This window comes from Propithecus coquereli, unplaced genomic scaffold (genome assembly GCF_000956105.1).
Source record: "Propithecus coquereli isolate 6110/MARCELLA unplaced genomic scaffold, Pcoq_1.0 Scaffold370, whole genome shotgun sequence".
Lineage (NCBI taxonomy): Eukaryota > Metazoa > Chordata > Mammalia > Primates > Indriidae > Propithecus > Propithecus coquereli.
In genome coordinates this window covers 1457765-1472894 of record NW_012149397.1, presented here as the reverse complement: position 1 = coordinate 1472894, position 15130 = coordinate 1457765, and the positions used below count along the sequence as shown (strand labels likewise).

General features: G+C 34.8%; 1 protein-coding gene and 1 pseudogene across 1 annotated transcript in view; one reads left to right on the top strand and one right to left on the bottom strand.

The window, feature by feature from the left end:
• LOC105816401 (zinc finger protein 658B-like) overlaps positions 1-15130 on the top strand; it is a 550416-nt gene that overhangs the window by 168504 nt on the left and 366782 nt on the right. The gene's annotated exons all lie outside the window — the stretch shown is intronic.
• The window catches only part of LOC105816398, a 97241-nt pseudogene that overhangs the window by 30863 nt on the left and 51248 nt on the right, over positions 1-15130 (bottom strand).

Sequence of the window (15130 nt, the reverse complement as noted above, 5' to 3'; positions counted from 1 at the left end):
AATATGTCATTATTTAACATTTGATCAAATGTGTGTTTCTAAAGTTATATTTGTTCTTAAAACTTTTTGAAAAATCACTATTTCTGCCATTCTCCATGAGGCCTCAGTTTGATAAGAAAATAAAATCCTGAATAAAACACCCAGGAATGTGTTTGCATTTGCAGTACTTCCCTTGTAGGTGGAACAGCCACCAGACAGAAAGACTTTCTGGGACACGTTCATTCTCTGCAGTTGAATGGGATGGTCCTGGATCTGGAAGAGAAAGAGTCACAATGATACCAGGAATGGAACCAGGGTGTGCAGGACACTGCAGCAGCTGTGGACACTGTTGCAATGAAGGGAGATGTAGAGAAAAGCTCAGAGAGTTTGCTTCTGACGGTGCCTTCTCTGCATGTGATGGGCCATCCTGCTCAAACGGCAAGTGTGACCAGGGAACAGGTAAACATAGAAAACTTAATATTTCCATTAAGATTATGAAGAATGAGAACGTTACGCACCACCATTTGAAAGTAACTTGTATCTGTCCCAATTCCTCCCTTTAATTGGGAAGAAAGGTGCTTTTCTTCTTGAAATTCACAGGCTACCACTTTTATATATATATATATTATATATATATTATATATATATATAATCAGTACTCTATGGATTTCTCAAAGGATTTTCTATATATTTTACCATTTTCCTTCTGTTGCAGTTTTGAAGTAATACATTAACAAGATTATTAAAGCATCATTGTTATTTATGACAATGACTTTAAGAAATATAAGAGTATTAGGAACATTTTAGAAAAAAATATTTTAGCCTGGAGGGTAAGTACTAATTTAATGATCTGTTGCTCTATCTATTATAAAACAGTACTACTCAGATGGTTAGCTCTAAGGTTTTTGCCTATCTGTTGTTAGAAGAGTATAGTTGAGGGCGTTATTCAGCTTCTGTTCAAGTGCAAGTTGTTGTCTGCAGTAAAGGAAGAATTTGATTGTAGTATCAACTGAACCAGACAGAATTCTTTGAATATAATTATATATCTTAGAAAACTGACTTATCATAGCTATTAAATTCCATAGCATCATTCAAGTATCACCAGGGTTTGTATTTTTCATTAAGGAGTACAATAGACTTTATTTGGTACAGAAATTAGATCTAAGATTGAAGTGACTTGTGATTTTAAAAGGAAATTTTAGGGCTAAGTTATTTTGATGTTGTCAAGATAGCACCATTGTAAGTCCTATACTTTTCCCTCGATTAATTTATAATCTAGAATCAGTTTATGATAAAAAATGCAATGTGCCAGGCGTAGTGACATCACTTGTAGACCCAGCTACTCGGGAGGTTGAGGCTAGAGGATGCTTGAATTCAGGAGTTCACCTTGGGCAACATAATGAGACCCTGTCTCAAAAACAAAACAAACAAACAAAAAAACCTCCAAAAATCCCAAACCATTCCAGAACACTTTTTATATAATGAGATAGAATTGTGATCACTCCTCTTAGTGCAGTGTTAAAATGGTCCCCAGTCCACATTTGTTAAGTTCAACCTAAGTGTTTCTGTGCAAACTAATATATATTAGAAATAAAAATTATATTGTAGTCGAGTGGGAAATAACTCTGAATGGAGAGTTATTTACTTTAACAAGTTGTGATTAGATTGATTAATGACAGTTACCTGTTATTTTCAGACAATGCCTAGGCAAGTGCCCAACGTTCAATAAACTTCTCCCAGCCTCCTTGTATGCATGCATGTGTGTGTGTGTGTGTGTGTGTGTGTGTGTGTGTGTGTGTGTGTATTTTGGGGGTAGTAACAGTTTTGGGAATTTGTCTTACATAAAATGATACCACCTTTCATGAAGTGACCTGCGAGGAGCTGGAAATCCCATTATCCTGACTTCCTGCTGAACAAATGTCTTCTCTTTCTGACTCATGCTGATGCAACCCTCACTTAGCTTTGCTGCTCCAGTAAGTATGGAGGAGCTTTAGTATAAAAGACAACTTTGAATTCATTTTCAGGTGACGGGTGGTTGTCAAGTTCACTCCTTTCTATGCACTGCAAGAAAATTACTGTGAGCTACCTGCAAAACAATAGATTTTAAAAAGAGGAAGTAAAATTCAAATAAAAACCTAGAGCCTAACTGGGAAAACAGTAAGCCTTAAATCACAAATTGACGGTAGAAAAATAATGATATATAATCTAAGATAAAAATATTTTGAAGACTATCAGAATATCTCTCTTAAAAGTTATTTATTTGTGGGAAATATGTATTGAAGATCTGTTATATTTTCCTTTATGTTTTATTTAAAAAGTGCTAAAATTAAAGGGAAACAATTAGAAAAAAAGTAAACCATGTTGTTAGTATTTATCATCCCAATTATTTCAGGACTGGAGACAATATTGAAATATACCTAAGTATGACTCGTTGAGCTTACATTTTGCTAACATCAAAAACACATATTATTTCAAGGATGTCCGTATATTTTGGAATGGTCTCTTCAGTAACTTATAATTTCCAAGATTATACATTAACTAAATTCCCTGGCTTCCTCATGGCTTCATTTCATGGGGCTATGATGCTGACCAGAAATGAATGCACTGAACTTCTGAGCCACACTGCTTTGTATGGCTAAAATAAGGAGATGGTCAAAGTATGATTTTACAAATCACACAGTTTATTGCTATACAAAGAGAACTTGTATCCTTAGGTTCACTATGCTTGAAGAGGGGGAGAATGATGTGATCGAATCTCACAGGGAATATGCTCAATAGGTGAGGTACTCTAACCACAGAGTGAGGTGAGTCCCCAAATTATTACAGTCTAGTTGCTCAATCAGGATGGAGGTGGTCACTGTGGAAAGTAAAGTCTAGTTCAAGTTTGCACTTCTTTTTACAAGTGATTTCTTGGGAGAGACGGTGTCCAATACAGTGGAGCTCCTTGAAGACACATAAGGTCCCTCAGTCTACAGTGTGTGCCAGTGCTGGTGGAAGGACTTGTGGAAACCTGAGCTTTTACTCTGCCAGGAAATGGCCAAAAGTGCAGCCCTGCCACAAGACACATTATCTTCCAAGGAGAGGCTGAAACCTGCCTAAACTCTCAAGGTGCCTGTCAAACTCTTAGGTTTGTGTGTATTTTGAAGTCCAATAGTTGAGGTCAGTAACTCACATATGAGGTCTGATAAGGTGTCACATCGCATTCTCTAGGGGGAGGGGGAAGTGTGTTCCAAGTTCTTGTCATTACAAAACATGTCACTCACATAGCTAACTATGTAAGTGTTTGGAATCATTTCAAAGCTACGTAACATGCATGAACTCCAAGCTTACTGACTTATGTGTGCTCCTTCTCTGAGGAATATCTTTTGGTTATCTTTGCCCCAAATGGTGAATATCTTTCAAAGTGAAAATGAGAAAATTGAATTAGAAAATTATGACTGCAGTGATTTGGATCTTTGCAGTGTTCAAGCTACAAATAAGAAAATGAGATGCCCTCCAACTATCATTTTGTTTGTTTTATTTTTCAGTAGTATCCAAAATGTTTATTGTAAGAGTTAGCATCTCAATGAGTAAATCAAGATGCCTATCTTGCAGTCCAAGTTTGGCAATTTTGCATATTTGATGTGAAACTCTGCTTTGAAGTGTCGCTAGGGGGTCTTTAGTATTGCATATGAATAATAAAAATCAGTTTTGCACTTTATATTGAAATAAGATACTTAGTATTTTAAATGGCAAATGTTTTTCCTCCTTTTAAGCAAAGTAGAGAAATATTAAGGTGGATGTTAGTCAAGTAAATCTATTTCAAAGCAACTTTTTAACAGTTGAGAAGTTGCTTATGTCATACCTACATGAAGAAAAGAATTGAAACGACTGTCATTCAGCCCAGTGGCCATCAAAACTCTCTAAAGCTTTCATAGTATGAAAACAAAGCCAGGCCACCTTAACCATGCTATATGGCAAGTCAAAACCTTAATGCAATACCTGGAAAAACCTGCAAAATACTTCTGACTAACAAGATCTTACTATAGGTGATGAGAGAGTGCTAAGAAATGTAGATGTATCTGTGTGGGGTAGCAGCATGTGGATCGGGAGATGAGCACACAAGGAAAACCGTGACTCCTGACAAATCACTTATGTCTGTGCTTCTCTTCTCCATTTCTTGATTACGGCAGAAGAGTCTGTATACAGATTTCTAGCTGTGTAAAAACAAACTCTTTAGTTATCACATTTCTTCAATACATTAGGAAATCGTATTAAAAAGAGGCATGATTATAGAAACCAAATGTTATTGCCATACTACAAGTCATAATTTATAATTATATTTGTAAATATCATATTTATAATTAATTTACAGCCATATGCAAAGTTTTTCGTATACTTGATTTGGTGTTTTTCCTTTAGAAAAACATGGTGGGAGAGTTGTAGAAAAGAGACAGCCTATTATTAAGCCATTTGTCTTGATATTTAGCACAAAACAGTTGTCCCTTGGTATCTGTGGAAGATTAGTCCCAGGACCCTCTGCGGATACCAAAATCCATGGATGCTCAAATTCCTTAAGTAAAACGATGTAGTATTTACACATAACCTACACACATTATCCCATATACTTTAAATCATCTCTAGATTACTTATAATACCTAACATAATGTAAATACTATATAAATAGTTGTTATACTGTATTGTTTATTTCTATTATTTTTATTGTTGTATTGTTATTTTTTATTATTTTTCCTTGAATATATTTGATCTACTATTGGTTGAATCCGCATATGTGGAACACACAGATAGGGAGGGCAGACTGTAAAATTGAGTTCAGAGATTGGCACTAGAATAGCACTTAATCAAGTAATAATTATTCCAGGAAAGGGGAATGCTGTGTGTTTCCAAAACTATTCTAAATTGAAAATTTTTATTCCCCAAACCAGATAAGACTTAAAAAGTATCCTCGAATCTTCACAACAAGTTTTAAATATAGTTTTCTTCCTCTTTGATAGTTTGCAGATTAGGTACAAGCTAGACAGACATCAAAATCCTGATTTTTTTAACTTTGATTTTAGAAACTTGGCTGATGTATAGCTTCATCATTTTAAGATGAACACCAAAGAAGAAATTGTAGAGATAATGTGGTAATTAAGATGATGACTTCCTAGCGTGAATGATCTTAAGCAAAAATTTGATAATAAATAACTAGGAAAAAGATGCTCATTCAGTGATCTTTTTACATAAGTAAGAATATGAGTCAAATATCATTGGAGTGTTTAGTTTGCTTTTGTTTTTGTTCTTTGCTTTGCTTCTGTTTAACAGTGAGAATCTATCTTAATTATTATTAATATGTGACCATTTAAGATGCCAAGTTTTGCTTTACTTCATAAGGAAACATTGTCAAGTTTATCATTAGATACAGCTGGTGGAAACATTAAATTGGTATTTCAATGGAAATCAATTTCCACTGGATCATAAAACCACAAGTACTATACGTAATAATGATTTAAAACAAGAAAAATAACATTATTTTGATTAAAAAGGGGATAAATACAAAAAATCTCAGTCACCGCTAAGTAAATTTTACTACTGGCTTTTGAAGAGAATAATCTAGACATTAAATTTATACATAGAACATTTTTTTGCTACCTGGGACATGTTTTCTCCTAGGTTAAATATTTTGAGGTTTAAAATAACACACTGTGCTTTTTGTAGATCCTCCCAATTATAGATACACTAGGAAGAAAAGTAAACTGGAAAAGGAGATAGACGGCCAGTACACTGGTAGCTGATGGCATCGTATAAATTGTTTGAAAAATATTTTCTTCTTTGTAAATGATTAATTCTTGAAATTGATCCCTTAACTTTTGTGGTAGCACTAGCAAGTGGTTTATTTTATGACTTTTTCCCCCTTGGTATCCCTCTACTTTTTCTTTTTATCATCAAAATTACTCTCCATGTGAATGTTCGCTCCTCTTGGAACAAATTGCTAGGTTAACAGGGTGCAAGGAGACAAGTCATCCTGTCAGGTACAGAAGTCGACGCTGTCAAATTTCTTGTATTGGGGAAGATTTTAGTAAGTAGAAGAAAAGCCTTTTCCTCCCTATAATAGATCAAAAGTGTCATGTCACAAGCACAAGAAGCATTTGTCACGCTGAAGCAAACTCCTTAAGTTTGTGAATAATTACATCGTGAGTGACAATCAAGATAAAAACTGTACTTTTGTCTAAGTGCACATGTAATCATGAGTAAAGTGCTTCCGGAAAGATGAGCGTATTCCTTGAAAAATAATGTCACACTTATCTGTCTTACTTAGCAATCAAGCATAATGAAACGTGGTATTTCTCTAATAATTCAGGGAAGAAAAAATGTGATCAAAGTATGTGTAAAATTCACAGCTCATGTCTGTGAATGGTCAATGCAGAAACTTTCTCTTACTGAGAAAACTAGGATTAAGTTTGTAAGAAAAAAACTGTATGGATTCATTTTACAATGCCATTGTATTTATATTCTGACTGATGAACTTCTGCCTCTATTTAATTCTTATGAAACTTGAAATTTTTTTTGAATGTAAACTTCTTTTATTATTAATTTCAGAATATTACAGGGGTATAAATGTTTTGGTTACATGGGTTGCTTTTGCACTGGAACTTGAATTTTTAGTAAAGAATATTCCCGAGCAGTCTCTGTGGTGGATACAGGATAGCTGGATCCTAGCTCTGGCCTGCCCATTTACAAGCTGCACCATGGTCTTTGGCAAGGCATGCATTCTTCTAGATCTCGATTTTTCCATCTGTAAAATTGAGGGGATTTGAATAAATGATGCCCTATATCCTTTCTACTTTTGATGTTTTATGAATCTAGGTTAAAGTATGTGATACTATTTAAGACGGCTCCTTTTAATATTTACATATCCATTAAGAGCTGTTAGCTTAGATATTAAATATTCACAGTTCAATAACTATATATATGTGTGTATATATATAGCTCACCACCGCCCAGATCAACATATAGAACATTTCCATCACCTTGTATCCTTTCTAAAACAATCTTCTATCATCATTGATCAGTTTTGTCCATTTTTGAACTTCATACAAATGGAATCATATGATACATATCCTTGTGTCTGGCTTGTTTCACTAGGCAAAATGTTTTGATATTCCTCCAATTTTTTGTATATGTTTTGAGTTCATTCCTTTCCACTGATATGCACTGCTCCATTGTATGAATGTGCTACAATTTGTTTATCCCATCTATGTTGATGAACATTTGGATAATTTCCAATTATTGGATATGAATCTCCTAGATTAGCTTTACAGTTATAGTGAATGTTTTAGTGGTTACCTTCAAGATTAGAATTTGTTCCCTGAACTTAATGGGACTTTTGCCACTTCCCAAAGAGTATAAGATCCTTACAAGTTTATTTCTACGTATTTCTCTCTTTCACCCTTTGAACCATTGTTGTAATGCATTTTAGTTGTATTCCCACATGATATTATTATTGCTGCAGTTTTAAACAGTTGGCATACATTTCTCTTTACTCATGTTTACTCTTTCTGTGTACTTCATTTGTTCCTGCATTTCTAAAGCCTACTTGCTTTTTGATTTTTGATTGCCAAAAAAGAGCTACAGGAAATCATGAAATGTTTCTTCTAATTATTCTTATATGTATTGTTAGTAACTTTTTGAAACACCTTTCTTTCTTCTAAGTGGTTCAACCATAAGTGCTTCTATTTTACATCTCTGAGTTCAGATATGATTTTTTCTTTAAATATGTCATATGTTTTGAAATATATACCCACCATAAAAAATGTAAATCCTATTTTTAAATGCACATTTACATTCAAAGCTATTTGTGATTCATTGATCCATATATTTTCTATTTTTAAATGTCTGTCCGATATGTCACAATATATTAAATTTTAGGTCATTATAACTTATATGCAATGCATAGTGGCAAGATAAATCAGAACAGAAGATAAACAATTGAGTATGACAGATGGCACACTTGCTTTAGTCCCTGCAAGTGTAAGTTTCAATGAGAATACATTGTATTGCTTTAGTAGTGGTTTTAGAAATAAAATGGTTTTTGTTTTCATCAAATGTTCAGTCAAATATTCAAAGTGACTTGACTGTTACAGGGGATGGCAAAAGACAATGACCTAGAAAACCACTCTCTTTGGTCAAAAGTGGTAAATTGTACTTCCTAAAGCCACAAAAAAGAGACATATGAAATAAGTGAAGTTGATATCACTCTGTTTTTTCTGCTATTCTTTGTCATGTTTTATTCTTTGTTAATAAAACAAATTAGGTTCTTTCTCTCACTCTTGCCCAAGTTTTCATGTGTCTAAGCTCCGTTCTCTCTCACCCCACATACCCACATGTGTACACACATAATAACATACACTTCTGAAATTAAAAGCTGAATGATGAAAGGGTGTAGTAAGGAAGCCCAGATCAGACTGTCCGTGACATAAGTCTGTGATTCTGAGTTAGCCTGTGGAAAGAAGGCAGGGTTCAGTTGCATTATCCCCTGCAGATGTTAATTTCAAAGAGAACATGTAATTGCTTCCGTCCTGGTTTTCTACCTCTAATTTCTGCTTTGAGGTCATTCCACCTGACCAAAGCACTTTCTGTGGCAGCAGGTCCCAGCCACCTAGACCAGCTACACTGACAAAGCCACTTCAATGAGCGGCCAATTTGCTGAATGATTATTTTGCTAAATTTGTTTGCTAACTATTTGAGGTTGACAGATTTTCATTTGGTATAGTCACACCAAATGTTAAGGAAGATCTAAACTGTTTCTGACCCAGCTCCCTGCTTTTACAGCTGCAACCCAAAGAGAAAGGGACAAATAGATGGTGTATAAGATAAACATATTTATATGAGTTTATTCTTGAATAAAATAATTTCTTTTTAATGTCTTCTTCCCATGAATATATCATTTTCGCTGATAAATATTTAATACAAATGCTTAATTTTTCCTCTAGCTCCCTTTCCTTCGTCTCTAGTTTTTAGCAATTTGAATACATTCCACATCAGTTTTATCGGAGTCCTCCACAGGGGCCATAGGACACGTGTGGCACAAAGAATATGTGCATTAAGAATTCACTCTTGAATAACATATTTTACATATATGTATTATTGAGTATGTTCTTAAATATCAATAATTTCTTGTGAATACATTTTGAGTGATGAAATATATTAACGAAGAGGTATTCATGCATATTCTTCCTATTAAAAATATATTCTTATAAGTATATTAATCTTTCCCTCTCTGTTCTCCAGAGGCAACATCAGAGGCCAGAACAGAGACTTAAAAATGTTTCTTAAAAAATAAAAATAAAATATGCTCTATTAAAAACAAAATGTCCCATATAGGGAGCAGGAGGTGGAGTGAGATGGCTGAATAGAAAACTCCAGCGATTGTTGCTCCACAAAAACACCAAATTCAACAATTACCCACATAAGGAAGCACCTTCAGAAGAAGCAAAAATCAGGTGAGTGATCACAGTACCTAGTTTTAATTTCATATCAAGGAAAGAGGCATTGAAGAGGGAGAAAAGACAATCTTGCATTGCTTATGCCGCCCCTCCCCATGCTCCCCCTCCCCCAGCACCCCAGTGGAGAGAGAATCTGTGTGCCAGCAGGAGGGAAAGTAAAGTGATTGTTGGACTTTGCATTGGAACTCAGGGCCACCCTGTCACAGGGGAACACAGCACAAGGCAGATTTCTGCCAGCGCCCACATAGGGAACATTTAGAGCAGCCCCACCAGAGGGAAATCCTTTGCTCCAAAACCCAAGTTCCAGTTAGCCCCACCCCTGGCTGACAAAATGGCCTAGAGCCTGGAATAATTTGTAAGATAGTCAGGCTACAAAAGCTGCAGTTCTTGGGCAGTTCCTGTGGCTGTACTGGCTGAGACCCAGTGGATGTGGGGTGCATGGGAACAGTGAGAGACCAATGGTGGTGGCCAAGCCAGTGCCTATGTCACTCCTACCCCAATTACAGGCAGTGCAGCTCAGGGAGAATCTCCTTCCACTTGCGGAAGGGGAAGTTCAGAGGACTTTGTTTTACAACTTGGGTACCAACTCAGCCACAGTAAAATAAAGTACCAAACAGATTCCGAAAGCCCCTGATTCCAGACCTTAGTTCCTGGGTGGCATTTCTAGATCTACCCTGGACCAGAACGAAACACACTACCATGAAGGGAAGGACCCAGTCCTGACAGGATTCACCTCCCACTGACTAAAGAGCCCTTGGGCTTTGAATAAACATCAGAGGTAGCCAGGCAACAGTCACCACAGGCTTTAGGTGAGACTAGGCTGGCTTTAGGTATGACCTGGTACAGTCCCAGCTACGGTGGCCTTGAGGGAGTGCCCATATCACTCCTCTCTCACCTCCAGCAGTCCAGCACAGACAGTGAAGAAAGAGAGTGAGAGATGTGCCTGATAATCCAGGGAATTCTCCTGTACCTTACCCAAGTTCGCCATGATGGTACCATCAGGAGTCAGCATTATTGGACTGGAGCACCCCCACTGTTCATATGGTTGGAGTGACCAAAGACTTCGATCACAACACTCAATTCCCTTTGAATATCTGGAAAACCTTCTCAAGAAGGAAGGGTTCAGAAAAGCCCAGACTGTGAAGATTAAAATAAATACCTAACTCTTCAATGCCCAAACATTGATGAACATCCACAAGCATCAAGAACACCCAGGAAAACATGACCTCGCCAAACAAACTAAATAAGGTACCAGTGACCAATCCTGGGACAATGGAGATATGTGACCTTTCAGACAAAGAATTCAACACAGCTATCCTGAAGAAGCTCAATGAACTTCAAGACAACACAGGGAAGGTATTCAGAAGCCTATCAAAGAAATTTAACAAAGAGTTGAAATAATTTTTTAAAATGAAGCAGAAACTCTGGAGCTTAAGAATTCAATTCACAAACTGAGAAATGTATAATAGTCTCTGAATAGCAGAATTGACCAAGCAGACAAAAGTAATAGCTTGAAGACAGGCTATTTGAAAATATAAAGTCAGAAGAGAAAAAAGAAAAAAGAATAAAAAAGAATGAAACATGTGACAAAATCTAGAAAATAGCCTCAAAAAGGCAAATCTAAGAGTTATTGGCCTTATATAGGAGGTAGAGAGAGATTGGGGTATAAAATTTATTCAAAGAAATAATTAATGACAGAGAACTTTCCAAACCTAGAGAAAGATATCAATATTCAGGTCATAGAACACTAAGTAGATTTAACCCAAACAAGCCTACCTCAAGACAACTAATAATCAAACTCCCAAAGTTCACAGATAAAGAAAAGGTTCTAAGGGAAGCAAGAAAAAAGAAAAAATAACATATAAAGAAGCTCAGATATGTCTGGCAACAGACTTCTCAGTGGAAACCTTATAGGCCAGGAGACAGTGGCACGACATATTCAAAATGCTCAAGGAAAAATCCCCTTAACCATAGAATATTATATCCTGCAAAAATATCCTTCAAACATGAAGGAGAAATAAAGACTTTCCCAGATAAACAAATGCTGAGGGATTTCATCAAGACCAGGCTAGTCCTACAAGAAATGCTAAAAGTCCTTCTATCTGAAAGAAAAGGGTGTTGATGAACAATAAGAAATCATCTAAAGTTGAACTCATTGATAACAACAGTAAGTGCACAAATACAAAATACTCTATTGCTCTAATTGCAGTGTATAAACCATTTATATCTTGAGCAAGAAAACTAAAAGACAAACTTACCAAAAATAACTACAATAACTTTTTGAGAGATCGACAGTATACAAGGATATGGATAGAAACAACAAATATTTAAAAAGTGAGGGAAGATGGAGTTAAAGCATCAAATTTCTATAAGATTTCTCTTTGCTAGTTTGTTTGTTTGTAAGCAGAGGTGTCATATGTTTAAAATAATTGGTTATATATTTTGCAACCCTCATGTTAACCTCAAATCAAAAAACCTACAACAGATACATGAAAAATAAAAAGCAAAAAATTAAACCACTACCAGACAAAATCACTTTTAGCAAAGGAAGACAGGAAGAAAGGAAGAAAGAAAGAGAGGACCACAAAATAACCAGAAATCATATAACAGCATAGCAGTAGCATGTCCTTATATATCAATAATAACTTTGAATGTAAATGAACTAAACTCTCCAATCAAAAGACATAGATTGGATGAATTTATAAAAAAACAAGAGCCAACTATATGTTGTCTGCAAGAGACACACTTCACCTATAAAGACACACATAGACTGAAAATTAAAAAAAGGAAAAATATAATTTATGCAAATGGAAACCAAAAAACAAGCTATACTCTTGATAGAAGTATACTTCTATCAGATAAAATCAATTTCAAGATAAAAACTATAAAAAGAGACAAAGAAGGTCATTATATAATGATAAAAGGGTCAACTCAGTGAGAGGATATAACAATTCTAATTATATATGCACCTGATCCTGGAGTACCCAATATATAAATCAAATATTACCAGAGCTAAAGAGAGAGATAGACTCCAATACAATAATCGTTGGAGACTTCAACACTCTACTTTCAGCATTGAAGAAACCATCCAGACAGAAAATCAACAAAGAAACATTGGACTTAATCTGCACTATAGACCAAGTAGCTCTAATAGATATTTACAGAACATTTCATCCAACAACCACAGAAGACACCTTCTTCCCCTCAACTCATAGACCATTCTCGAGGATAGAGCATATGTTAGGCCACCAGACAAGTCTTAAAAAATTCAAAAAAATTGAAATCATACCAAGTATTTTCTCTGACAACAATGGAATAAAACTAGAAATGAATAACAAGAGGAACACTGGAAAATATACAAAGACATGGAAATTAAACAATATGCTCCTGAATGACCAATAGGTCAATAAGAAATTTAAATAGGAATTTAAAAATTTTCTTCAAAAAAATAAAAATGAAAACATGACATACCAAAACTTATGGTATAAAGAAAAAGCAGTATTAAGAGGAAAGTTTATAGCAGTAAACACCTATTAAAAAAGTAGAAATATTTCAAATAACTACCCAATAATGCACCTCAAGGAACTAAAAACAAAAAAAAACAAGAAAAAGCCAAACCCAAAATTAGAGGAAGAAAATCATAATAAAGATCAGAACAAAAGTAAATAAAATTGAGATAAAAAATACAAAAGATAAACAAAATGAAAAGATGATTTTTTAAAAGGAAACAAAACCAACAAATATTTACCTAGATTAACTAAGAAATAAAGAGAGAAGACCAAAATACATAAAATCAGAGACAAAAATGAGACATTACAATTGATATCACAGAAATACAAAAGATCATTATAGACCATTATGAACAACTATACACCAAATAATTGGGAAGTCTAAAAAAAAGAAAAAGGATAAATTCCTGGACACATACAACCTACCAAGAGTGAACCATGAAGAAATGAAAAACTTGAACAGACCAATAATGAGTAAAAGGATTGAATAAATAATAAAATGTCTCCTAACAAAGAAAAGTCCAGGACTGATGGCTTCACTGCTGAACTCGACCAAATGTTTAAAGAAGAATTAATGCCAATTATTCTTAAACTATTCCAAAAATTTGGTGGGGAAGGGATGCTTCCAAACTCATTCCACAAGGCCAGTATTACCCTGACACCTGATACCTGATACCAAAACTAGACAAGGACAAAAGAAAAGAAAACTGTAAGTCAATATTTCTGATGAACATAAATGCAAAAATCCTTAAAAATTACTAGCAAACCAAAAACAACACATCAAAAAGGTTATATACCATTATATATATATATATATATATATATATATATATATATATACACACACCCCATGGAAATACTACTCAGACATAAAAAAGAATGAAATGTCTTTTGCAGCAGCTTGGATGGAACTGGAGGCCATCAGCCTAAGTGAAGTATCTCGGGAATGGAAAAACAAATACTGTACGTTCTCACATATAAGTAGGAGCTAACTGGTGGGCATGCATGGCCATACAGAGTGGTATAATGGGCAGTGGAGACTCATAAGGGGAGAAGGTGGGAGAGAGGTGAGGGATAAAAAATTACCTGTTGGGTACATTGTACACAATTTGGGTGACTGGCACACTAAAAGCCTTACCTTCACCACTACACAATTCATCCATGTAATAAAAATCTATTGAAACAAAAAATAAAGATTATATACCATGATTAAGTGAGATTTTTCCTAGGAATGCAAGGATGGTTTAACATATGCACATTAATAAACATGATACATCACATCAACAGAATGACAGACAAAACATGATCATCTCAATAGATGCAGAAAAAGAACTTGATAAGATTCAAAACCCCTTCATGATAAAAACATTCAACAAATCAGGTATAGAAGAAATGTACCTCAAAACATTAAAGACCATATTTGGCAAACCCACAGCTAACAACAGACTGAATGGGAAAAAGTTGAAAGCCTTTCCTTTAAGATCTGGAAGAAGACAAGGATGTCCACTTTCACCACTTTTATTCAACATAGAACTGGAAGTTCTAGTCAGGGTATTCAAAAAGAGAGAGAAAGTACATCCAAATTGGAAAAGAGAAAGTCAAATTGTCCCTATTTGCAGATGAGATAATTATTTATTTAGAAAAACCTAGACTCCACTAAAAATCTGTTAGAATTGGTAAGCAATTTCAGTATGGTTTCAAAATACAAAACCAACAACAACAAAAATCAGTAGTGTTTTGTATGCCAATAGTGAACAACCTGAAACAGAAATTAAAAAAACAATCTCATTGACCATATGCACAAGAAAATAAAAACATACAAAGGAATACATTTAACTAAAGAGGTGAAAGAACTCTATAATAAAAACTGTAGAACGCCGATGAAAGAAATGAAGAGGACACCAAAAAAAAAATGGACAGATATCCCAAGTTCATGGATTGGGAAAATTAATATTGTTAAAAATGTCCATACTATTCAAAGTGATCAACAAACTCAGGGCAATTCCTATAAAAATAACAATTACATTTTTCACAGAAATAGAAAAACGTCTTACAATTTGTATGGAACCCCCAAAAAACCCTGACTAGCCAAAGCAATGCTGGCGAAAAAGAACAAAGCTGGAGACATCACACCATCTGACTTTGAAGTAATTTTTT